Source organism: Lygodium microphyllum, chromosome 15 (assembly GCF_053477565.2).
Source record: "Lygodium microphyllum isolate KBCC chromosome 15, Lygodium_microphyllum_v1.1.10, whole genome shotgun sequence".
Classification (NCBI taxonomy): Eukaryota; Viridiplantae; Streptophyta; class Polypodiopsida; order Schizaeales; family Lygodiaceae; genus Lygodium; species Lygodium microphyllum.
In genome coordinates, this window is record NC_141149.1 from 69,576,174 (window position 1) to 69,602,784 (window position 26,611).

At 49.4% G+C, this 26,611-nt stretch overlaps 1 protein-coding gene and 1 pseudogene across 4 annotated transcripts in view; one reads left to right on the plus strand and one right to left on the minus strand.

Annotated features, from left to right (window-relative positions):
- The window catches only part of LOC148024652 (uncharacterized), a 287,185-nt gene that overhangs the window by 180,506 nt on the left and 80,068 nt on the right, over positions 1–26,611 (minus strand). The gene's annotated exons all lie outside the window — the stretch shown is intronic.
- Positions 879–26,385, plus strand: LOC148024653 (uncharacterized; annotated as a pseudogene).

Consider the following 26,611-nt stretch of genomic DNA (forward strand, 5'->3'; position numbering starts at 1 on the left):
ATGGGGCGCCATGGCACAACATGGACCAGGCGGCGATCAAAGAATAGGGGCAACTTGGACAGGAGCTCCGTGCGATGCGATTCCGATTTCAGCAGGACCTCATAAAAGCCACGAGGTCCAAGGAAGATCTCCTCAACAGACTCCCCTTGCAATAGATGGTGCAACCACTGGCGAATATGCGAAAGCACTGGGATCCTGCCAGTGAAGAAAAGTATGACTGCACGATCATAAAACACTGAGAAGGATCGCAAGACTGATTTGGGGTCCACCGTGGCGTCCAGCACATCATCCGTTCCCGCAACAGAAAAAGATTCGGTATTATGCTGGACATAATCACCGAGCAGAGTATTGGCGAAGTCCAGTAAATGCTCCCAGTCAATTTCCTGCGAATCCACAAGATCAGAGGCCACTTGCGCATAGGAGCGTTCCTGGGGACTCATTGGCTCATCAGGCGTATGCTTGGAGCGTTTGCCAGCGGGCGGCAGTTCAGAACTCGGCGGCAACTCCTCCGTGCATGGCACCATATCTTCCGGCTCCTCTGCATCGGAATCAGGGCCAAGGGCTGCCACCGTCCGGTCAAGAAAATCCAGATCTAGGCCAGCCATACTGCTGAATTCACACTCGTCCTGGCAGAGGGCGAGCTAGGTTAGGTGAGGTCGATCCTGCACAGGGATGGATTGCTGGTCCCCAGCTGCACGCAGGATCCAGTCAAGCCCACGCTGCCCTAGGGGAAGGGGGCCAAACGGCACGCAGGGCCGGGCGGCGGCGAAATCACAGGGCAGGCAGGCGGGTCAAGACGAGGGGTCAGGGCGAGGTACAGGGCGGCACGCAGGGCAGCGCGCAGGGCGGCGCCAAGCCCACCCGTCAGCGGGGCGGCGATGGGGCGGGGCACACAAGGCCAGCCGGGCGCAGGCGGGCTCGACGAACGCACGGACGGACGCAGGGAGTCGCAAGGTGAGGCGGGCGCAGACGGAAGCGGAGGGCGGACAGGTCAGACGACCAGGGCGACGGAGCGTGTGCACGCCACAGGCAGCGAGCCCTGCGGCGCAAGCCCAGGCAAGGGCACGCGACCCTTAGGCAGCCGACGGGGCGCACTGGTACAGGCGAGGGTTTGCGCAGGACAGTCGCGACAGGTCCCGTAACGCGCCATCGTCTCCTCTCTCTCTCTCTCTCTCTCTCTCTCTCTCTCTCTCTCTCTCTCTCTCTGGATTTTATCTTTACCTTACTAATGAGTTGACATTAGACATGGATGTACTCTAGATTTTGTCTCATAGGCCACATTGGCCTTATATAGACGTTAATATCTCTCTCTCTCTCTCTCTCTCTCTCTCTTCGTAAAAGGTAATTGTATTAATTACGAAAAAAGTACAAGTTTACTTGATTACAAGATACATGATGACGCTAAGCCATCATGTGAAAAGGTTCCAGTACTAAGAGTTACAAAGTCATGGCAAAGATGCAAAGGGAATCGCCATATGCCAGGGACGTAAGTCCTCCTGAGAGAGTATGTCGAATGCTGAAGAAGATCTATCTGCCAATACAAGAGACCCTTAAGCCTAGCAATATGCCGCTGAACATTACAGGTGGAATCAAAAAGAAAAGCATTCCGAATGGTCCAGTTATGCCAACAGTCCCAATATCGAAGAAAGTGAAACACGAGCTTCATATGTGGCTATGCCGGTGTTGGGTATTTGGGCTGCACAAAGACCCAATCAAAGGGCCTTAGCGAGAAACCAACCACCGCTCGCCAAACGGCTGACAAGAACGACCAGATCTTCTTAGCGATGAGGCAAGAAATAAATCGGTGACGGGCGGATTCCACACTGGCGGTGCAAAAGAAACAATTGCCGTTGCAGATTCGTCGCTTGGAAAGAGCTGAAGCAAGCGGAAGACCCCCAATCATCACCCTCCAAAGAAAGACCTTATATTTGAAGGGTGTCTTGTTCAACCACCCCTCCATCACAGTTGCCCTCCACCATGACCGGGATTTACGCAATCCCCATAGAGCATTAGCTTTAGTAACCAGCCATTGATGATCTTTAATGAGAAGATGATAAACCTGGTTAGCGGAAGCTTTGCCTAAACTCAGCCGGCCTTCAAAGTCCCAATCCTGCCAGGGACGATCCGAAGCAAGGGCAGGAAAGGGTTGTCTCCTCTGGAGCACCATCAAAAGCTATTTCCATAAATGCCTATATCCATGAGGGATCCTGAAAATCCTCCTGGCTGTACAAAACGATATTAACACATTGCGACTGGAAAGGGTGGCATCCGCAACTGAAGTTAAACCCAAACCTGCCATACAGTTGAATTGTGGTCGAAGCTCTTGTTTATCTTCCCATGAAAGTAACCGCGAGACTGCGAGCAATTCCAATTGAAAAGAATTAGCAGCTAAGCGGTCCTCCGCCGAATGCCACTGAGCCTTCCGGAGGACCAGTTTCCAGGAACATACCAAATGGGCAAGCAGTGATGAAGAAGAACTGGAGAACTGAGAATCGGCATTAAGAACATGCCACCAAGAACTCCGGATTTGGATATTACCATGCCGAAGCCCATGCTCCTCAAGGAAATAACGGGCTATAACAACCCACGGATGATGATCCCAGCACATGGCCCGGAAAAGAGACCAGCGGAGTGCCAACATGTGAGTTTGGGCATCCAAAATAGCTCCTCCACCCATGCGTTTGGGGGTGCACGCATGCGACCAAGAAATCCAGGAAATGCCTGCATGCAAGGAATCCTTCTTCCATAGCATGAAGCGAATAGACTGAGTCAGAGCATTCAGAGTAGTTGTAGTCCAGGCAGCAAGGGCAAGAAATATATGAGCATTGGCAACATAATTGTCTGGGCTACTTTGAGGCGAACATGAAAGGGCCAAGCCTGAGACTTCCAATACAGAAACTTAGCCGCCAGTTTTTGAGAAATCCACTGTAGAAGCTGCTTCGGGGAAACATCAACACCCAAGGGGTACCCAAGATGCCTGACAATGGAGCCACTAGGCACAACCATACCCTGCCAGTTCAATGACTGCAAATCCGACTCCGTGCAGCTGAGAATGGCTGATTTCAACGCATTGATGCGAAGACCGGAAGCCTGACCAAAGAGAGCCCAAACATCCAATGCTTTGCGAAGGTTATCCTTGTCCACACGCAGAATCATAAAGCTGTCACCAGCCAAGGATTGACTAATGAAGTGCTGTCCAGAAGGAAGCAACAATCTAGCCAACTGAGTAGAAGCTGCCATATGAGATAACATCGAAAGAACTAGATGAGTCGCAAGGGCAAAGAAGAGAGGGCTCAAAGGGCACCCCTGTCTGACAGAGCGGGCAAGGACAAATGGCTCGGTAACACCTCCATTCAGCATGACTCGCGAAGACGCCGCTGCACTGATGATGTAGATCAGACGAGACATCCGAGCACCAAAGCCCATAGCAGACATAATCTTTGCAACAAAAGACCAGTCCAGATAGTCGAAAGCCTTTTCCAGGCCCAATTGAATCAGTACGACCTCCTAATTAGAATGCCTTGCATAATCAATCGCCAATTGCGCATTTAATACATTGTGCAGAATGTTTAGGGCCTTAATGAAACCATATTGAAGAGGATGCACAATGGCAAGGAGATGCTTGTGGAGCCGATTCGCCATTACTTTGGAAAAGATTTTATACATAGAGCCCATCAATGAAATTGGGCGCCAATGTTTCAACATAGACGGCGAAGGAACCTTTGGAAGCAGTTTAATAAGTCCTTCTTTCCATGAGGAAGGCATGATCCCCGTTTCCCACACCTACTGAAACAAAGCCGTCAATGGTTTCGCTAGTTGGGTAGCAAAAACCTTAAAGAACTCATTGGTGAGACCATCCCAGCCAGGACTTTTATCCTTGGGCAAGTGTAACAAAACATCCATAACCTCCGCCTCACAAATATCTGACTCCATAGTAGCTTGCATGTCCTGCGGAACCTAATTGCGGACCAGGTCATAAAAAACTGAACGAGCCTAAGTAGTTTCGGCTGAAGGTGGAGAAGTGGAACCAAGAAGGTCGAGGAAATAATTCCAACACATATGCACAATAGTCTGCGGATCAAGGACCAAGTGGCCTTCTGCATCCAGGAGTCTAGTCATATTCTCTCGAGCAGGAGAGGCATCGAGAGCTCGAAAGAACTTATGAGTCTGACACGCATTATCTTGCAAAGTCTCCGTCAGATGCTGCAATTTGGCCTGCTGATACGATTTCAACTGAAACTCTTTAACAAGATCAGCCACACACATTGCCAGTGCTAGTAGAAATGCATCATCTGGAGTGTCCACCAACAGAGAAAGGACCAAAGCCAGCAGGTCCTCCGCTGCTTGCCAACGCTGCCAACAAAGAGAGGCATGATGGATCCCATACTGTCGGGCAACCCACTGCACATTAGAGAGCAATCGTTCAAACAAAGCAGTGCCCTGAGAGAGAGCCTTGAAAGATTGCATGCTTCAAATAAGACGAGTTACAACGCAAAGGGAGTCTCTCCAGAAATTGTTTAAAAGGTGCAATGGGTTGTGCGAGCAGCTCAAGCGGCAGAGGGAAATGGTCCGACAAGGCATATTGCTGCAACACTTTCATTTCGAGCATCTCAGGAAGGAAAACATCATTCTGCATGATGTATATCCGGTCCAGCCGCGACCATGTTGTTGCATACTGAGCGGAATGGAAAGTAAACCCTGTAGAAGATGGGTGCAGCCAGGACCAGAGATCTTGCTTAAGAACAGCAAGAGCCAAGTCATGCCACATACGACTTTCCGGCGCGTCCATTACCAAATGCTCCGATGTGGACTGCAAAGAATCAACACACATATTGAGATCCCCCATCAAGAAGGAAGTCTGCAAAGTATGCCAAAGCTCCCGGCGAGATAAAGGATCATCCGGAGCATAGAGGCCAAGTAACCATAAGATCTCTCCTTCGAATAAAATTTCAATCACCACAAAGCGGCCATGTACATCATTTTTAATAAGAAGAGGCTGATATTTTTCATGTACAATCATGAGCACACCAGAATAATGCATGGCCTGTGTCCCTACATAGAACAAACAAAAGCCATGGCAATCCACAACTTTTCCGGCTTCACCGTGACTCTTGTGTTCAACAGCACACAAGACATCCCACTGATTCTCATGCAATACAGTCCACATGGCATGTTGCTTGTGGCGAGAACAAATTCCTCGCACATTCCATGTGGTTATTTTCATGTGTATTCAAAAGAAAATCAGGTACGAGGCACAACTTGCCTCAATTTGACCTTTTCTACGAGAATATCCAGGACTCCCTCATCCAAGAAATCAGCCAACACGGCAAAAGAGTTCTAAGGACCAAATTTGGAGGTAGACGGCATATCTGCTGGCTTGGAGATGGAACGGGGATAACGACAATCCCACAGGGTAATGACATTGCCTCTGGTATCAAAAGCCAGCTTAGCAAGTGGACCCTTTGGACGATCCGAATACACTCTCCTAGTGGGCAGAGGACGGGGGGTAGAGAAAATCATAGCAGGAGCAGAGTGCTCTGAAGGCAACATTTCTTTCCTACGCATATACGTACGCATGGAATGTTGTGATGCAGAAGGCACAGAATTCTCCATGCCAGCAACCACCCTGGTGCCTTTTTTTGCGTGTACTTCAACCCAGTTTGTGCCACGAGAATCCAAACCCGAAACCTGTTGTTTACCTTTATCCAGAACTTTAGGTAGATGAATAGCATCCTGCAACGGAGCATCACACACCATATCTTCCATGGGCAGCGCAACATGCCCAGCATCTGAAGTGTGTTGCTGCTCTGGGCATTCGGCCATGAAATGCCCCAATTTTCCACAGGAAAAGCAATGTCCTGCAAAATTGCCCCATTTCAAACGAAAGTGTAAAGGATGCATGCCAGAGCAATTGAGACGTATCCACGCAGGCCTTTTCCTAGTAGTGTCCCATAACATACACAACCGGTTACGATTCACGACCCTTAGACTTGGAGGGACCAGAACAGTGCCCACAGCGGCCATGGCGTCCTTCAACAGTGGCCAATAGACAGCCGAACAATTTTCCACTTCAACCCACACAGGGCATTCACGTTGCAGCAGGCACTGAAAATCTACCATTGGACGCCATGGTACAACATGGACCAAACGGTGATCCAGAAACAAAGGCAGTTTAGACAGGAGAGCAGCAAGGTGCGTCTCAGATTTCAATAGGACCTCAAAAAAACCTCGGGGCCCAACAAAAATCTCTTCAATACATTCCCCTTGTAGCAGACTGTGCAGCCACTGGCGAATACAGGAAAGCTAGGGGATTCTACCAGTGATGAAGAGTATCACAGCGCGATCATAAAATACTAAAAAGGAGCGCAAGGCAGATTTCGGGTCCACAGTGGCTTCCAGAACATCTTCCGGTGCAGAGTCAGAAAAGACTTCCTGATTATGTTGAACATAACCGCCAAGCAGAGCGTTGGCAAACTCCAGCACATACTCTCAGTCAACATCCTAAGAGTCCGCAAAATCCGAAGCAACCTGAGCATAGGAATGATCCTGATGATCCATTGTCTCTTCCGAAGTATGCTTGGTGCGTTTGCCTGCAGGCTGAAAGTCAGGACCAGGGGGCATCTCTTCAGTGCAACCATATTCTCGGGTTTCTCCGTATCAGAGTCCAGACCAAGCGCTGCCACCGTTTGGTCTATAAAATCCAGAGCCAGAACAACCACATTGTATCACTGTGTATGCCGGTCAGAGGCCAAGTAAAGATCTCACGGGAGGCAGGAATGCGCAAGCCCCTCTCCCTCTTTCTCAGGCAAAACGGACCCGGCACTAGACTAACGAAGGGGCTTCGGAAGCGCGCGCGCAAAAATAGACGGCCGCTGTGCAAAGAAGGCATGTCCACAGGCAGAGAAGGGCTCATTCCCTTTGCTGGCTCACACTGTCGCGCGCTTTGTGTGGCAACCTGGGTGTGACGGGCTACTTCCCCTTCGTGGCAAAACGGGCAGATCAGGACGGGCAGTTGTGCAGGACCAAAGGTGCACCAAACGAGGATGATCAATAGGGCGACAGGCGAGCACGATGGCCCCAGGCGCAGGAAGGAAGGACCAAGGCAACAGAACATATGCACGCACCAGGCACGGCGCAACGGAACGTCCAGGTAGAGGGCACGCTCTCTCTCTTTCTCTCTCTCTCTCACCGGGCGGGTCTGAGTGCGAGCTGGTCCGACGGCAGTGTCTGATAACGGGCACGTCTGATGACGACTGACGACGGCCGATGACAGGCACAGGTCTGACGACGGGCGCAAGGCTGACGACGACGGACGACTGGCGCAGGTCTAATGACGACGGGCGTACGAGGGGCGCATGGCTGACGAGGACGGGCGACAGGCGCAGGTCTGGTGGCGAAGACGAGCAGGCATGACGGCGAGCAAGTCAGGCGTGACGGCCAAAGACGGGCAAATGTGACGGCAAGCGCAGGTCCGAACGGCACGCGCAGGCGGCGACATCGCCATCACCTCTCTCTCTCTCTCTCTCTCTCTCTCTCTCTCTCTCTCCCTCCCTCCCTCCCTCCCTCCCTCCCTCCCTCCCTCTCTGGGTCTCAGAAGTGCACATGGTTTGGCCATCCTTAACGGGCTTCCACAGTGGCCAAGATCTAATGGCTTCACATGTTGGAATAACAAGAAAGGGTCAAGCACAGTGGACTATTTGATTGGATCACCCAACTTGCTACCCGACATAAAAAGTTTTGAAATCTCCGACAGACCAATTGGATTAGTAGCAGACCGTGCTATTCTAGCTTTCACAATGCAATATGGGCATATACACGAAGCACACTCACACATACCAAAATTACCACGCTATGATTTTGTGGAAGCGACCTCACACATATACAGCATTACTGTGCGAGATGCATTGAGGGAGCTAGACACACAGGCCTCTCTGGATGAGTTTACAGGACAGTTGGCCGAGATAATACACACTTCAGCAGCATACGCTTTCCCACACACTACACCGTCAGATAAACCTCCACGAGGTAATGCTCCACAGAATGGCTGGTATGATGATGAGTGCAGAGAGACACGAGCACGTTTTCAACGAGAGTTGGCACTGGGTATATGCACACATAAGCATGCTCGAACACTCTTCAGACGGTTGGTACGCAAAAAGAAGCGGGAATACCTGAGCAGACTAGAAACAGAAATGTATTCCATGTTCTTGGGGCAGGACAGCAAGAGAGCGTGGAAAAAGATGCATGAGAGCCAGCCACCCCTACAAATTACTAGACCGGATGATTGGCATGGATATGCTTGCACACTCTATGATATCCCTGGCCAAGAGCCTATGCCACTCCCCTCAACCTCAAGACCAGCAAATTGCAGATTTTTCACAGAAAAAAAAGTGAGGAATGCCATATGGAAGCTGAAAAATGGAAGAGCCCAAGACCATGAGGGTTTAGTGGCTGAACACTTCACGCATGCCTGTGATATTCTGGCACCAACGCTGGCTCACATCTTTAATAGGGCAGTTTGTGAGGGATTTCCAACCTGTTGGTCAGACCATATTATTGTGCCGCTCTTTAAGAGTGGAGACCCCGCGCTACCTAGTAACTACCGAACTATCATGATTGGACACATGCTGGCCAAGATATATGGCTCTATCGTGGAACAAGCGTTGAGTGAATGGGCCGAGATGCATGGCCTGAGGTCAAAAGGCCAGGCTGGCTTCAGGAGGGGACATACAACTCTAGACCATATCTTTACGTTGAGGGCAATCATTGAAGAAGGCAAGGCATTCAAGAAAAAGATCTATTGCTGTTTTGTGGACTTTCGCAAGGCCTTTGACACAGTGCCACGTGCTAGACTCGTGAAAAGAATGCAAAACATTGATGTGCCCGTAGAGATACAGTGGAGTATCTATGCCCTGTATGAGACAGTGACAGGCAGAGTACGAACACCTGAGGGCATCTCAGATAAAGTCAATAGCACCATTGGGGTGAAACAAGGCTGTCCACTTTCACCGACACTTTTTGGGCTGTATATAGATGAAATTTCAGAATATGTGGATAGGACGGGTGGGGCCGGAGCCAGCCTAGCTGGAGTGCTGATACCATTCCTGCTTTATGCCGATGATATTGTACTTATACCTGACTCACCTGAGGGACTAAATAGACACTTGGATGCATTATCAGCTTTTTGCAGAGATAGAGATCTTAAGGTGAACCTTGGGAAAACTAAAGTTATGGTATTTAACACTTCAGCTGCTTGGGTGATAAGAGCTGAGCACCAGTTTACTTTTGACGGAGAGCCAATGGAGATGGTTAGGCAGTATGTTTATTTGGGGGTCACATTGAAGGGACCACATTTCTCTTGGAGAGAGACATCAGAGGCTCGTTTGGCAAAAGCATATGCAGCCTTAGGTGCATTGGAGAGGCAATGTGCTCACATACAATTTCATGAGCCGCGCACCAAACTGTGGCCTTTTGACACCTTGGATACACCCACAGTCCTATATGGGGCAGCTATTTGGGCTCCGAGTCTGTTTCACACGAGGAGATAGCCTTTGGGAGACCAGGATGGACCAGAGAAGGAATACTATGATGGATGGGAGCATATGGAAAGACCACTGGTCATGATGATCTCACGCATGATACGAGCGAAGAGCTCGACCCCACATGAGATTATCAGAGCTGAGTTGGGGGCATCACCCATGGTGGCTGAGGCCTTGGTTCAGGCAGTGACTTTCATACATAGACTATGGGAGCTCCCCCAAGATAGATACCCACGGCTAGCCCTGGCCTCTTCTAGACACAGTGACAGACACTGTTGGTATGCTCAAATGAGTACATGGATGTGTCTACATGGTCTGCAGATTGACAGACTACCCCCCTTTGACTATAGCCTGGATTGCCCTACACTTGACCTAAGCCGATCAGAGCTAAACCATGTGATCAGAGCAGACATACTGAAGTTAGATACGGAGAAGACCTGGATCCGACCCCCCTCACCCCATGGCACGAGGATGGCACACTACCAGACCCACTTCCTCCAAGTATCTGAGGATGGTTTCATCACCCGACCCAATTACATGGACACACAGCTGCCTCATGGACTACGCACAGTTATTGGTCAGATCCGCACCTCATCCCACCACCTAAGGATTGAGACAGGCAGATGGGAGGGTATACAGACAGAAAAACGCATATGCCCACTATGCGACAGAGAGCCAGAGACAGAGGAACACTACATCTGCCGATGCACTGTATATTACGACATACGAGGTAGATACCACTGTCTGTTTCGAGAGGGTTTTGGACCCCTGAGACGGATCATGCAGTATGAGGATCACAGATGCTTGGGATTTTTCCTCTTGGAGCTCGAGAGGCGCAGAGCAACAATCCTACGGAGTAGGAGGCCCCCACAGCTCGGCTCACATAGACAGAGAGCAATCACTGACTTTTTCATTCATACACGACAGAGTATGGCAGATACCACTACTACTGCCACACAGCCTACAGGAGTACATCATCATTGGACCTCATCTTCTGTAGGTGTCCCTTTGGATAGAGCAGTGGCACTTAGCCGGTCTAGGCGCCCACGTCCACCCGGACGAAGGCCTAGACATCCACACCACAGACAAATTAAAGCCATCATTGAGCACCACAGGAGACAGATGCCAAGACGCCTCAGCCATGCAGAGATACACCTCCCTAGAGAACAGACATATCATTGATGGAGAGTTTTCCTTTCTCTACTCTCACTTTCAGATCACTGACATGTTTCCCTTTTATGGGACACTATTTCATTTCCTTTTCAGTCTTATAGGCATGTTTTTCATCTTTTTTCTCGTTCCAGATGAGAAACACACCATCATTGTATGTACTGCTTTGGTCTCATAGGCCACATTGGCCTTTTAGAGACGTTAATATACTCTCTCTCTCTCTCTCTCTCTTTTTTTTTTCGTAAAAGGTAATTGTATTAATTACGAAGAAAGTACAAGATTACATGATTACACGAGTACAAGAGGCACGAGGGCCATAGGCCAACGTGTGGGAAATCCCCGGACTAGGGTACTAAAAAGTTACACCAATCATGGCAAGGACCCAGAGGCAATTGCCAAATGCCAGGAATACAAATCCTCCCGAGGGAGCAAGTCAGAGTGCCTGATGAGATCTAGCTGCCAATGCAAGAGCCCTTTAAGCCTTGCAATATGTCGCGGTACATTAGAAGCCGAATCAAAGAGAAAAGCATTTCGGGTGGTCCAAATGTGCCAGCATCCCCAGTATCTGAAAAAATGGAATAAGATCTTCATATGTAACGGTGGTGGTGTGGGATACTTCGGGCGCACAAAAACCCAATCGAAGGGAGTCAGTGAAGACCCCACCACCACGTGCCAGATTCGTGACAAGAGTGACCAGATATTCTTGGCGAGCGGGCAAGAAAGAAAACGATGTCGGGCCGATTCCGCCGAAGTGGTGCAGAAGAAGCAAGTGCCATTCGAGATTCGACGCTTGGAAAGGGCCGAGGCAAGAGGAAGACCACCAATCATTACCCGCCACAGAAAGACCTTGCATTTGAAAGGTGTCTTGTTCTGCCATACCTCCATCAGCGTTGACTGCCACCATGACAGTGATTTCCGCAGGCCCCAAACAGCATTAACTTTCACGCCCAACCATTGGTGATCTTTAATGAGAAGATGATACACCTGATTAGTAGAGGCCTTTTCCAGACTCAACCGGCCTGCAAGGTCCCAGTCCTGCCAAGGGCGATCCATAGCCAGGGCAGGAAAGGGTTGCCTACCCTGAAGTTCCGACGAAAGCTTCCCCCATAAATCACGGTATCCGCGCGGGATCCTGAAAAGTCTCCTAGCAGTCCGAAATGATGCAAGGACATTGCGAGTGGCAAGGGTAGCATCCGCAATCGAAGTCACACCCAAACGGGCCATGCGGTTAAATCTTGGTCTGAGCTGATGTTTATCTTCCCATGAAAGTAATGTGGATACCGCCAACAATTCCAACTGAAAAGAATTTGTCTGCACGCGGTCCCCTACAGGATGCCAACGGGCCTTTTGGAGCACCACTTTCCAAGAGCCGACCAAATGCACTAACAAAGAGGAAGAGGGACTGGAGAAACGAGCTTCAGCATTAAGGACATGCCACCATGAGGCCCGAAGCCGTGTGTTACCCTGGCGGAGGCCGCTGTCCTCAAGAAAATAACGGGCTATGATGGTCCACGGGTGATGATCCACACACATGGCACGAAACAGAGACCAACGAAGAGCCAGCATATGAGTTTCTGCATCCAAAATAGCTCCACCACCCATGCGCTTAGGGGTACATGCATGTGACCATGAAATCCAGGAAATGCCTGCCTGCAGTGAATCTTTCTTCCATAGCATGAAACGAATGGGATGAGTAAGAGCCTTCAAAGTACTGGGCGTCCATGGCAGTAATGGCAGGAAATACGTCAGCATTGGTAGCATAATTGTCTGAGCCACTTTGAGGCGGACATGGAACGGCCAGGCTTGTGACTTCCAATACATAAACTTCATGGCCAGTTTGTGTGAAATCCACTCCAGCAGGGCCTTTGGCCGTACATCCACCCCCAATGGGTATCCAAGATGCCGGACAATCGCGCCACGAGAAACCACCTGGCCCTGCCAGCCTAATGACTCTAAATCAGGCTCCGTGCAACTGAGAATGGCTGACTTGAAGGCATTGATGCGAAGACCAGAAGCTTGACCAAAGAGCGTCCAAACATCTAATGCCTTGCGAATGTTATCCCTGTCCGCCTGCAAAATCATAAAGGAGTCATCAGCCAAGGATTGGCTAATGAAGTGCTGCCCCAAAGGAAGAGATAACCCTGCCAGCTGGGCAGAAGCCGCCATAGAGGATAACATTGAAAGGACCGGGTGAGTCGCCAAGGCAAAGAAGAGAGGACTCAAAGGGCAGCCTTGTCTGAGCGAGCGTGCAAGGAGAAATGGCTCTGTGACCCCACCATTAAGCATAACTCTTGAAGAAGCCTCAGTACTAATGGTGTAGATCAATCGGGACATGCGGATCCCAAAGCCCATAGCAGACATAAGCTCTGCAAGGAAAGACCAGTCCACACAGTCAAACGCCTTTTCCAGGTCCAGTTGAATCAAGACCACTTGCTGATTGGAGTGCCTCGCATAATCAATAGCCATTTGCACATTCAAGATATTGTGCAAAATGTTGCGTCCCTTAATGAAACCATATTGGAGGGGGTGCACAAGAGCTGGAAGGTGCTTGTGAAGCCGATTTGCCAGCACTTTGGAAAAGATTTTATACATCACGCCCATCAACGAAATTGGTCTCCAGTGTTGCAGCTTTGACGGCGAAGGGACCTTGGGGATCAGTTTGATGAGGCCTTCTTTCCATGAAGAAGGCATGACCCCTGTTTCCCAAACCTGCTGGAACATGACCACCAAAGGCTTTACCAACTGCGTGGCTGAGTGCTCAAAAAATTCATTAGTGAGACCATCCCAACCAGGACTTTTATCCTTAGGCAGGTGCAACAACACATCCATAACCTCCTCTTCGCAAATATCCGCCTCCAAAGAGGCTTGCATATCAAGCGGAACCTGCTGGTGGACCAGCTGATAGAAGACCGAGCGGGCATGCGTAACCTGGCTAGACGGCAAGGATGAAGAACCAAAAAGATCCATAAAATAATTTCTGCACATATTGATAATGGTCTGCGGATCAGTGACCATGCGACCTTCCGAGTCCTGAAGTCGAGTCATATTTTCGCGAGCCGGAGAAGCATGCAAGGCGCGAAAGAACTTATGAGACTGGCAAGCATTATCTTGCAACGTGTCAGTCAAGTTATGCAGCTTGGCCTGCTGATAAGATTTCAAGCTAAAGACTTGAATAAGATGGGCCAAACGCCGCTCCATTGACAGCAGAAAATCATCATCTGGGGAATCCAGGAGCAAGGAACGGACCAAGGCCAATAAGTCCTCTGCTGCAAGTCGACGGCGGCGACAAAGAGAGGCAGTGTGAATCCCATACTGCCGAGCAACCCGCTGCACATTAGAGAGCAGGCGTGCAAACGAAGCCAAGCCCTCAGAGGCGAAGTCCAATAAGAACCTCTCAATCAGTTGCTGCATATAATCCTGAAAAATTGGATGCTTCAAATAAGAGGAGTTGAAGCGTAAAGGGAGCTTATCCAGGAACTGCATAAAAGGTGCAACAGATTGTGCCCGCATCTCAAGCTGGAGGGGAAAATGATCCGACAACGCATATTGCTGCAAGACCTTCATCTCCAGCATCTCGGGAAGAAAATCATCCCCCTGCATGATATACATTCTGTCCAATCGCGACCAAGTGGTTGCATATTGCGCAGAATGAAAAGTAAAACCTGAAACAGAAGGGTGAAGCCACGACCAAAGATCTTGCTTAAGTATGTGCAAAGCAAAGGAGTTCCACACCCGGCTTTCTGGCGTATCCATTACCGAATGCCCTGAGGTGGACTGCGAAGAGTCAACAAACATATTGAAATCTCCCATCAAAAACCCTCTGCGGCCAAGTGCCATGGAGCCCTGCAAAGTCAACCATAGATCCCGTCGGGATGTGGGATCATTGGGAGCATAAAGTCCCAGCAGCCATAAAATCTCACCTTCAAATAGGACTTCGATTATCAGAAAGCGGCCGTGCACATCATTTTTAACAAGAACAGGCTGGTATTTCTCATGAACAATCATCAGCACGCCCGAATAATGCTTAGCATGTGTCCCTGCATAAAACAGACGAAATCCACGACAATCCACAACCTTTCCTACCTCACCATGACTTTTGTGCTCCACTGCACATAATACATCCCACTGATTTTCATGCAAGACAGACCACATGGTATGCTGCTTATGGCGAGAGCAAATGCCTCGCACGTTCCACGTGGCAATCTTCATATATTTTCAAACAAAGGAAGTCAGGAACGAGGCGCCTGTTGCCTCGATTGCATCTTTTCCGCGAGGGCATCCAGGACACCCTCATCCAGAAAATCAGCCAATACTGCAAATGAATTCGGGCGACCTGCTTTAGAGGTAGAAGGGAAATCCACTACCTTGGGAGCAGGGCAGGGATAACGCCTATCCCAAGGAGTAATCACATTGCCTTTCGCATCAAACGCCAGCTTAGCAGGTGCGCCCTTGGGGCCCTCGGAATAGACTTTCCTTGAAGACGGATTGCGGGGGCTGACGGGGCCATGGTACGCACAACCTGCTGTGGGGTGACCATGTCTTTCCTGCGCGTGTACGTGCGCACGGAATCCGGGGAAACATGAGGCCCAGGATCTACCAGGCCTGCGTCCAACTTTTTACCTTTTTTTTGTCGTGCCTCAATCCAATCAGAGCTAGGAGAATCCAAAGCTCGGACCTGTTGTTTACCTTTTTCCATGACAGTAGGGGGCTGAAGGGTCTCCTGTGTCTGGGCATCAAGCACCATGTCATCCTTGGGCTGCACAACCTGCGCCTCCTCAGAAGACAGTTGCCGTTCCGGGCATTCAGCTACAAAATGCCCTAATTTACCACATGAAAAGCAGTGTCCGGCAAAATTGCCCCATTTCAGGCAAAAATGCAAAGGATGCATGCCAGCGCAATTGAGGCGAAGCCACACAGGCCTTTTCCTGGCCGTATCCCATAACATGCATAGACGGTTTCGGTTCATAGCCCTGAGGCTGGGGGGAACCAACACTGTGCCCACAACCGCCATCGCGTCTTTCAACAATGGCCAATATACCGCTGGACAATTTTCCACTTCCACCCACACCGGGCATTCGCGTTGAAGCAGGCACTGGAAGTCAGTCATAGGGCGCCATGGTACCACATGGACCAAGCGGCGGTCAAAGAATAGTGGCAACTTGGACAGTAGCTCAGCTCGATGCGATTCGGATTTCAACAGCACCTCATAAAAGCCGCGAGGGCCAAGGAAGATCTCCTCAACATACTCCCCTTGCAATAAGTGGTGCATCCACTGGCGAATATGTGAGAGCACTGGGATCCTGCCGGTGAAAAAAAGTATAACTGCACGGTCATAGAACACCGAGAAGGACCGCAAGACTGATTTTGGGTCCACTGTCGCTTCCAGCACATCATCCGCAGCCGCAGCAGAGAAAGTTTCATTATTATGCTGGACATAATCGCCAAGCAGAGTATTGGCAAAGTCCAGCAAATGTTCCCAGTCTATTTCCTGCGAATCCACAGGTTCGGAGGCAACCTGCGCATAGGAACGGTCCTGAGGACCCATTGGCTCGTCTGAAGTGTGCTTAGAGCGTTTGCCTGCCGGCGGCAGTTCAGAACCCGGAGGCGGCTCCTCCGTGCATGGCACCATATCCTCCGGCTCCTCGGTATCGGAATCAGGGCCAAGGGCTGCCACCGTCCGGTCGAGAAAATCCATATCCAGGCCAGCCATACCGCTGTCTTCTCTCTTTCGCTCGCTCCCTCACTGTAGCAGCAGGATGCACTGTCTACAATCTCTGCTCTTCAATAATCTGCTGCCTCCTCGGCACAGATCTGTCCTTGTAAAATGTCTATCTGCCTGTCCCTTCCTCTCTCTCTCTCTCTCTCTCGCTCTCTGTCTCTCTCTCTTGCTCGCTCCGCAAGTCCCGCAGACCGGCACAATCAGGGAACCACCTGGCTGCAGCAACAGGACTGCAACGGGGCACCTCTGCAGAACAGGACAGACGCGCGCCGGTGAACCTCTGACGAATAGGGCGTGTGAAGGCAGGTGAGCAGCTGAGGGCACAGATCCAGGTGAGTGTGCAACGTCCGAGGGGAGACGTCAAGCAGAACTCCTTGCAGTGGGCCACAGTCGCACAGCAGAGGGCGAGCGGGTTTGGACCTGATGGCCACGGCAGAGGACGGATGCGACAGCAGGAAAAGAGGCAGGGACGATGCAGACCTGTGAAGTGCGGGTGTCGTCGGCGGGTGGGTCTTCAGGCGCGCGGGCAGGTCGTCAAGCCGTCAGGCGGCAGGCATCAGGCAGGTGTCAGGCGGCGCGCAGGCAGGTCGTCAAGTCGTCGCGCGGGCAGTCAGGCGTCAGGCGGCAGTCATCAGGCAGGTCGTCAGGCGGCGCGCAGGTCTAGGCAACGACAGGACGGGACGCACCGATGGCAGCCTCTCTCTCTCTCTCTCTCTCTCTCTCTCTCTCTCTCTCTCTCTCTCTCTCTCTCTCTCTCTCTCTCTCTCTCTCTCTCTCTCTCTCTCTCTCTCTCTCTCTCTCTCTCTCTCTCTCTCTCTCTCTCTCTCTCTCTCTCTCTCTCTCTCTCTCTCTCTCTCTCTCTCTCTCTCTCTCTCTCTCTCTCTCTCTCTCTCTCTCTCTCTCTCTCTCTCTCTCTCTCTCTCTACCATGAATAAGTGTATATTAATGTATGGAGATATTTACATCAGGCCTTCAGGCCAACCAAATAGAAAGGTGACAAGGCACATGAAGCAGGCCTTCTGGCCAGCCAGCCTCTCTCTCTCTCTCTCTCTCTCTCTCTCTCTCTCTCTCCGTGAATGAGTGTATATTAATATTGAAATATTTACATCAGCCTTCAGGCTAACCAAACAGAAAGGATACAAGTCTCACATTTTTACATCAGACCATCAGGTCAGAGAAGAAAAAAACACTGGCACAACTAAAAGTCTATCACAACTCTAACTCAGAAATGTCACTCAGAAAGGACAGCTGGAGTGGAGCGAACAATATCCAGCCAAGGAGCAGCAACGTCAGGAAGAACTAGATCAGACGAGACTATAGAAGAGATCTGCCATAATACTAAACCACGAACACGGGCCACATGACCATTGATACCCGATACTGAATCAAAAATGAAGGCATTCCAAGTATGCCAAATATGCCACAAGGCTGTCCATCTAAGGAAATGGAACAGGCACGAATAATTTGAATGCAAAGAAGACGAGGAAATCATCTTTCCCATAATCCACAAACAGACTGATATCCAATGTTGAGTTGCCACGGACCACACACAGGAAACAAAACTCCACATTTGTCTAGCAACAAGGCAAGAGATAAAAAGATGAAGCACTGTTTCATTGCATGTGGTACAGAACACACAACGACCAATAGAGATCTTGCAGGCTCGCAGCACATCACCAGTTGAAAGACCCAAAATTAGTAGCCTCCACAGAACACTTTACCCTGATACGGAACCTTAGACTTCCAAAGCTGGATGAATCTTTCCTGCCACTTCTTTTTGCTATCCCGAGTATGCCATACTTTATTAGCCTTTTCCATGGCCCATCTCTTGGCCTCCACCATTTGATGATAAATTTGGTTAGCTCACCTTTTCTCAAAATCATCACGAATCACAAACTTCCAATCACGCCATGGAGAGGATTGTTGTAATACTGGCAAAGGGGAGAACCTCAAAAGCCAGTCCTGTATAGACGACCAAATGTCATGATAACCGCGAGGTACCCGGAAGTGCTGGCGGATATGCCAAAAAGAATAAAGACGAGCCTGTCCAAGAATGACACCATCAAGGACTGTCTGCAACCCCAAACGAGCCGTCCAATTAAACTTATCTCTAAGCAAATCTTTATGAGGCCAATCCAACAACCTGGGAATAGCCAGTACTTCTCCTTGCAACGAATTCTCCTCCTTACGAGAATCAGGAGGGCACCAAACTACAAAGCGTAACATCGCCCACCAAGAGGCAATCAAATGAGAAGGAGAAAAGACTGAGAGACCTTTACAAGTCTTATGGAATTAAGCACATGCCACCAAGAAGCATGAATAACCCTACTGCCATGAAAGATTCCAATCTTTTCTATGAAAAAATTTGTGATATTTGACCAGGGATGACTCTCTATACATAACGCCTGCAAAAGTGCGAGCCTCAAGATTGCCATATGCAAGTTGGCATCCAGCAAATCTGCTCCCCCCATCCTTTTAGGAGTAGTAATATGCTACAATGAAATCCACACTTGTCCCAAGCGATTCCCTTTCTTTTTCCACAACACGAATCGGATAGGTTGAACCAATTCCAGAAGAGACTTCTTAGTCCAAGGAAGAAGAGGCAAGAAATACGAGATCATGCTGATCATGATGCATTGAGCAACCTTAAGTTGCACATGAGGAGGCCAGCCTTGAGACTTCCATTACATGAACTAATCATGAATACGGGATGACATCCAATCTAGCAATGTACGGGGAGCTACATCCACACCAATAGGATAGCCCAAATGTTTGGTTATGTTTTCCCTCTCTCTCTCTCTCTCTCTCTCTCTCTCTCTCTCTCTCTCTCTCATGATTATGAAAAAAAAGTACAATAAATCAAGATTACAAAGAGTAGGTTGGCTCTAGGCTATCATGGATAAACCAAATACAATGAATTCAGCAAGTACAACAAGTCAAGAGTGCAAAAGGCACATTAGGACTAGAGAGACACAGAATCGAGAGTTTTGACAATTTAGCCACATGGGCCTAGGCCTTAGCTGCCAAAGTCTCCAATACACCATCTTCAAAGAAGCCCCCAATACCGCAAAGGGATTGGACCTCTAGTGTTCAACCTGTGAGGGAGAGGGCACATCGGCTGGGTGGGGGGAAGAACCTAGATACTTGCAAATCCATGGAGTGATGACTCTACCAACAGCATTAAAAGCCAACCGGGCTAGAGGGTCATAGGCACATGGCAATGATCAAGATGATTGATGATGATGTTGCTCTTTGGGGGGCGGCGGGTGTCCTTGGCAACAATAGGAACTCAAGCAGTAGGTGCATCCAATGATTCATCCCAATGGAAGGTCTCCTTTGCTTTTCCTTTATTGCACGTGGCTTCTGTGCACTCTTGGGTATCCAAGTCTAGAGGACCGAGCTGCTTGCCTTTGGACTAATTGGTCTGAATAGTCTATTGCTCTGAAAAGTAAGGGGGCATCTTCAAGTCCCTATCCATGGGATGATCCACCAAGACACTCTTGTAATCTGGACATTCGCCCGTGAAATGACCTAGTTGACCACACAAGAAATAGTGGCCTGCAAAAGTACCCCACTTGAGCTGAAACCAAAGAGGCCACATGCCCATGCAGTTGAGGCACAACCAATTCAGTTGCTTCCCGGTAGCACCCCACAACATGCACAATTTGTTTCTATTGGTTGCCTTCAGGCTAGGGGGTACCAACACATGGCCTTTGGCAGCCATTGCATCCTTGAGAAGGGCCTAGTAAACAGTCCATTTCCACCCATACAGGACATTGTTGCTTCAGTAAAGATAAGAATTCTGGTAGTGGATGGATGCCATGAGACAATATGCACCAATTGTTTCTCAAAGAAAAGGGGCTGCTTTTGGAGGACGAAATCACGGGCTGAAGCTGAGAGAAGGACAATCTCATAAAATCCACACAGACCGGCCAAAATCTCCTCCACACCATCGATCTAAAGAATAGAGATCAGTCAACAGTGGATCCTAGCGAGCACAGGAATCTGACCTGTGAAGAAGAGAATGACACCTCACTCGTGAAAAGCTGAAAAGGAGCGAAGGACCTCGTGAGTCGGCACTCTTGTGACCAGAACCTCCTCCGCACAAGCAAGGACAGCTTGATGATTATGCTCCACATGTTCTTCCAAAAGGGAGTTTGCAAATTCTAGCAACTGTTCCCATTTCAATTCTTGCAAATCCAGCAAAGTGGAAGCCACTTCAGCATAGGAGCTGTCAAAAGATGACGTACCAGCAAGACAGTAAGGTTTGCGGGGAGGAACACGGAGTGAACTTGGCAAACATGGAGAAGAGAAGAGAAGAGAGAAGAAACTCTGATGAATGGAATGATGAAGATCTGAATCATGGAGTGAATGTGATACAAGGAAACAAGGGTGCCGTAGCACAAGGAAGATCATGAAGACAGCCACGAACCACGAACCGCAATGTCCTCTTGAAGGTGTGTGAGGGTAGTGGAAAGGCTAGAGAGAAGAGGTGACGGACTGAATGAATCAGCCGTAAGGAATGAATGAGAGAGTGACCTATAAATAGGCACAATCAGTCTAGGATGGCGCCCCTCTTTGGGGCTGCAAACGCTAAACGCAAACCCTAAATGAAAAACGCAGAAACTCGAAAACACAAACTGCAGGTGAAGGGTGAAGGGTTTCTCAACACCCCCTCGCAGGCCCAAAAAGGGGAACAAGAGAAGAGTGAGGTGGAGATACAATGCTTATGCAGCAAGTGCCACTTGGCCAGTGTCCCTCATGGGGAAATTGCTTACTTGCCCAAGCGCCCTAGTACAAAGATGATGAAAACATGCAATGCATAGGAGGAATGTCAGACTTTGTGTGGTGCCGAGAACCATAAGGATATGCCTGTACTTGATCTTTGGAGGTAGCTCCATGCTAACCGAGGGATGAAGAAGATCCACCCTGTAATCTAAGAATACCACCTGAAAGGAGACCTTTGAAGATAGTCAAGAGACAAGATGAGCTCTAGAACCCGAAACTCAACCTCGGGAGAGAAGCCACTAGCTCTGCGCATCCATGCTAGAAGGTATACGAAGGCCTAGTCACCAAGTTGTGTTGAAGATCCAAGGGCCCCGATCTAGGTAGATCCTCTAGATACTGGGTATCAGTAGAAGAGATGATTGGTCGAAGACAGCCACCCCAAGAAAGCAGAGGATGGGTGAAGAACTTCATGTGGAGTAGGTTCCCTGTCTGAGGTGGAAGGTGGAGGGGCCCCCGCTAAAGTCAAAGACGATGTAGATGCCCCTCTGAGGGCAAAGAAATAACATCCCCCTCTGATTTCCTCTCTAAAGTAGAAATTGAATCCAAAAAATCAAGGATCACGAACTCTGAAAAGTCTGATGACGAAGGAACTGCCGCCAGTCATGGCGAAGAAGGTATTTGGGGTGCTGAAGAGCTCCCAAAGGTAGCCTCTCGAACCTGAGTAGTCGACGGTGGGGAAGGGTGGGGCTCAGAAATGAGCAAGAGGTAGGCAACACTCATTGTCTCTTGGTGGAGTAGACTAGGTAGCCGAAGAAGAGGAAGGAGTCAAGCAACCACTCTCTAAGGAGCGGATTGACGAGGAAACAGTATCAAATAATCACTATCTCTCGATGGAGCGGACTGCAAATCCGTAGGTCGTGGAAGCCACTGTACCTGAAAATAAGCGGGAGAAGATAGCCTACTGGCATTGCGACGATCTCCAGGGGATCGTAGCGCCAATCGATCCTCCATGTGCTCGAAAGGACTTAGTGCGCATCGTATGCGTCTTATTGCCTTGAGCATAATGCTCTGATAGCCCATGCAGAACAATCTCTATGGCCCAGAAAGGAGAGGTGGCATAAGAAGTACCTGGTGGAAGACGTATATACTCTGGAGGGGTGGGAAGCAAAGGTCGAAGTCAGCAAGCATCGGCAGTGTGTCTGATGATGCCACAGTAGGAGTAGGAGCACCCAGTAGTCTAGTCATCGGTTGGTAAAGAAACCATGGAGACCAATGTGCCTAGCTGAAGAAGGAAGAGGTCAGTCACCATGAACCACGAACCACAATGTCCGCCTCAAGGAGTATGAGGGCAGTGTGAAGCACGAACCGCAATGTCCGCCTCAAGGGGTGGGAGAGTAGTGGAAGGGCTGGAAGTGAGCTGTCAGTGGGAGGAGGATGTGACCAGCAGTAAGAGGTTGCAAGTGAAATACGCAAGTGAGGAGAGAGAAAGACTAAAAACGCAGGCAGGACAGCCTGAAGGAGAGAGATATACTAAAAACGTAAGCAACAGGTGAGAAAAAGACTAAAAACGTAGGCAACAAGTGAGAGAAAGACTAAAAACGCAGGAAAAAACAGCAACAACAGTCAATATACTGAAATCAACTCTGAACAGTGTGTGATAGGCTGAAAACAGGCGCCAAACTGTTGTAGACAGCAATGGCCAACTTGGTGTCCTCCGTGTTTGGGGTGTGGGCAGCAAGCTGAAATACCTGAAACCTGCAAAAATGAGATGTTGATACAGTGGAAGAAGAAGAGAAGTGGATGCTGAACCTGCCACCGGTCTTTGCCTTCACTGGAGTGGAGGATCTTTGCTACTAGGTGAGCAGATCAAGCTCTGATACCATGTCAAAAGATGATGTACCAGTGAGACAGTAGGGTTTGCAGGGAGAAACACGGAGTGAACTCGGCAAACATAGAGAAGAGAAGAGAAGAGAAGTGGATGTCGAACCCGCCACTGGTCTTTGCCTTCACTGGAGTGGAGGATCTTCGCTGCTAGGTGAGCAAATCCAGCTCTGATACCATGTCAAAAGATGACCTACCAGTGAGACAATAGGGTTTGCAGGGAGGAACACTGAGTGAACTCGGCAAACATGGAGAAGAGAAAAGAAGAAACTCTGATGAATAGAATGATGAGGATCTCAATCATGGAGTGAATGTAATACAAGGGAACAAGGGTGCCGTAGCACAAGGAAGATGATGAAGATAGCCACGAATCACGAACCGCAATGTCCTCCTAAAAGGGTGTGAGGGTAATGGAGAGGCTAGAGAGAAGAGGTGATGGACTGAATGAATCAGCCGTAAGGAATGAATGAGAGAGTGGCCTATTAGAGAGCAATCTTTCAAATGACGCAGTGTCCTGAGAGGAGAAGTCCAAGAAGAATCTGTCAATCAATTGCTGCATATAGCCCTGAAAGATTGCATACTTCAAGTAAGACGAGTTGAAACGCAAAGGGAGTCTCTCCAGAAATTGCTTGAAAGGTGCAATGGGTTGTGCAAGCAACTCGAGCTGCAGAGGGAAATAGTCCGACAAGGCATATTGCTGCAACACTTTTATTTCGAGCATCTCAGGAAGAAAATCATCATTTTGCATGATATATATACGGTCCAACCGCGACGATGTTGTTGCATACTGGGCAGAATGGAAAGTAAACCCTGTAGAAGACAGGTGTAGCCAGGACCAGAGATCTTGCTTAAGAACAGCAAGAGCCAACTCATGCCACATACGACTTTCCGGCGCATCCATTACCGAATGCTCCGATGTGGACTGGGAAGAATCAACACACATATTGAAATCCCCCATGAAGAAGCCCCGTCTGCCAAGTGACAAGGAGGTCTGCAAAGTCTGCCAAAGCTCCCGACGCGATAACGAATCATTCGGAGCATAGAGACCAAGTAACCATAAGATTTCCCCTTCGAATAAAATTTCAATCACCAAAAAGCAGCCATGAACATCATTTTTAATAAGAACAGGCTGATATTTGTCATGCACAATCATAAGCATACCCAAATAATGCATGGCCTGTGTCCCTACATAGAACGAACGAAAGCCATGGCAATCCACAACTTTTCCGGCTTCACCGTGACTCTTGTGCTCAACAGCGCACAGGACATCCCACTGATTCTCATACAATGCAGTCCACATGGCATGTTGCTTGTGTCGAGAACAAATTCCTCGCACATTCCACGTGGCTATTTTCATGTGTATTCAAAACAAAATCAGGTACGAGGCACAGCTTGCCTCGATTTAACTTTGTCGGCCAGAATGTCTAGGACTCCCTCGTCTAAGAAATCCGTCAACACCGCAAAAGAGTTCTGAGGACCAGATTTGGAAGTAGACGGCATATCTGCTGGCTTGGGGTTGGAACAGGGATAACGACGGTCCCACGGGGTAATGACGTTGCCTCTGGTATCAAAAGCCAGCTTAGCAGGTGGACCCTTTGGACGATCCGAATACATTTTCCTGACGGGATGAGGACGGGGGGCAGCGGAAACCATAGCAGGAGCAGAGCGCTCGGAAGACAGCATTTCCTTCCTGCGCATATATGTACACATGGAATCTTGTGAGGTAGTACGCACAGTATTCTCCATGCCAGCAACAACCCTATTGCCTTTTTTTGCACGTACTTCAACCCAATCAGTGGCACGGGAATCCAGACCCGAAACCTGTTGTTTACCTTTGGCCAGAACTTGGAGCGGGTGGATAGTATCCAGCGACGGAGCATCACACACCATATCTTCCATGGGCGGCGCAACATGGCCAACCTCTGAAGTGTGTTGCTGCTCTGGGCATTCGGCCATAAAATGCCCCAACTGTCCACAAGAAAATCAATGTCCTGCAAAATTGCCCCATTTCAAATGAAAGTGTAACGGATGCATGCCAGAGCAATTGAGGCGTAACCAAGCACGCCTTTTCCTTGCAGTGTCCCATAACATACAAAAGCGGTTGCGATTCACAGCCCTGAGACTGGGAGGGACCAGAACAGTGCCCACAACGGCCATAGCATCCTTCAATAGTGGCCAATAAACAGCCGGATAATTTTCCACTTCTACCCACACAGGGCATTCACGTTGCAGCAGACGCTGAAAATCTGCCATCGGGCGCCATGGAACCACATGAACCAACCGGCGATCAAAAAACAAAGGCAGTTTAGACAAGAGAGCAGCACGGTGTGTCTCAGATTTCAACAAGACCTCAAAAAAACCTCGGGACCCAACAAAAATCTCTTCAACACATTCCCCTTGTAGCAGACTGTGCAGCCACTGGAGAATACGGGAAAGCAGCGGGATTCGACCAGTGAAGAAGAGTATCACAACGCGATCATAAAACACCGAAAAGGAGCGTGGGACAGTTTTTGGGTCCACGGTGGCTTCCAGAACATCGTCAGGTGCAGAGTCAGAAAAGACTTCCTGATTATGTTGAACATAATCACCAAGCAGAGTGTTGGCAAATTCAAGCAAATACTCCCAGTCAACATCCTGAGAGTCCACAGAATCCGAAGCAACCTGCACATAGGAACGATCCTAAGGAACACCTATCTCTTCCGAAGTATGCTTGGTACGTTTACCCGCAAGCTGGATGTCAGGACCAGGGGGCATCTCTTCGGTGCACAGAACCATATCCTCAGGTTCCTCAGCATCAGAATCCAGGCCAAGTGCTGCCACCGTTCGGTCTATGAAATCCAGATCCAAACCAACCATCGTGTATCACGATCTGATCTTGAAGGAGGACTGACGCACAGTGCAGATCGCTGTCTACTGAGTTAGAAATCTGCACCCCTGTAAGCTGGTTTCTCACACGGCGGAGGACGACCCTCTACTGTAACACAGAATTCTTTCTGTTATGCCAGAAACCTAGAAGAGGTGAAGTCTGCAGTGCAGCCGCCTGAGTGGTGGGGCAGAGTGCGCGCAGGACCTGACCAGGACGTCACACGAACAGGTTGCAGGCGTTGACGGGCAGAGGTCACGAAAGGCAGGTACAGACGACAGGTGGCAAACGTGCAGGGACAGAGCTCACAGGAGGACAAGGCCAGAGCTCGCCGAAGGCAGAAACGGCACAGGCGAACACACAAAAGCAGGGACCCGCAATACCTGGTTCCGTCAACACCCAGGAAAATAGGCCGGACTGCAACGGCAGTATGGCGAAACGAGACGGGGGCCGCCGTCAAGCGTGGCGCAATCCACCGACAGTAGCAGAACAGAAACAGGGGCGAGGCTGCATCCGATCACGCTCCATCGTGTCGCGTCTCCTCTCTCTCTCTCTCTCTCTCTCTCTCTCTCTCTCTCTCTCTCATTGTGCGGATTTGACTTTTGCGCATGTATCAATGATAGTTACACTCTCTCTCTCTCTCTCTCTCTCTCTCTCTCTCTCTCTCTCTCTCTCTCTCTCTCTCTCTCTCTCGTAAATCTCTTCTTTTTT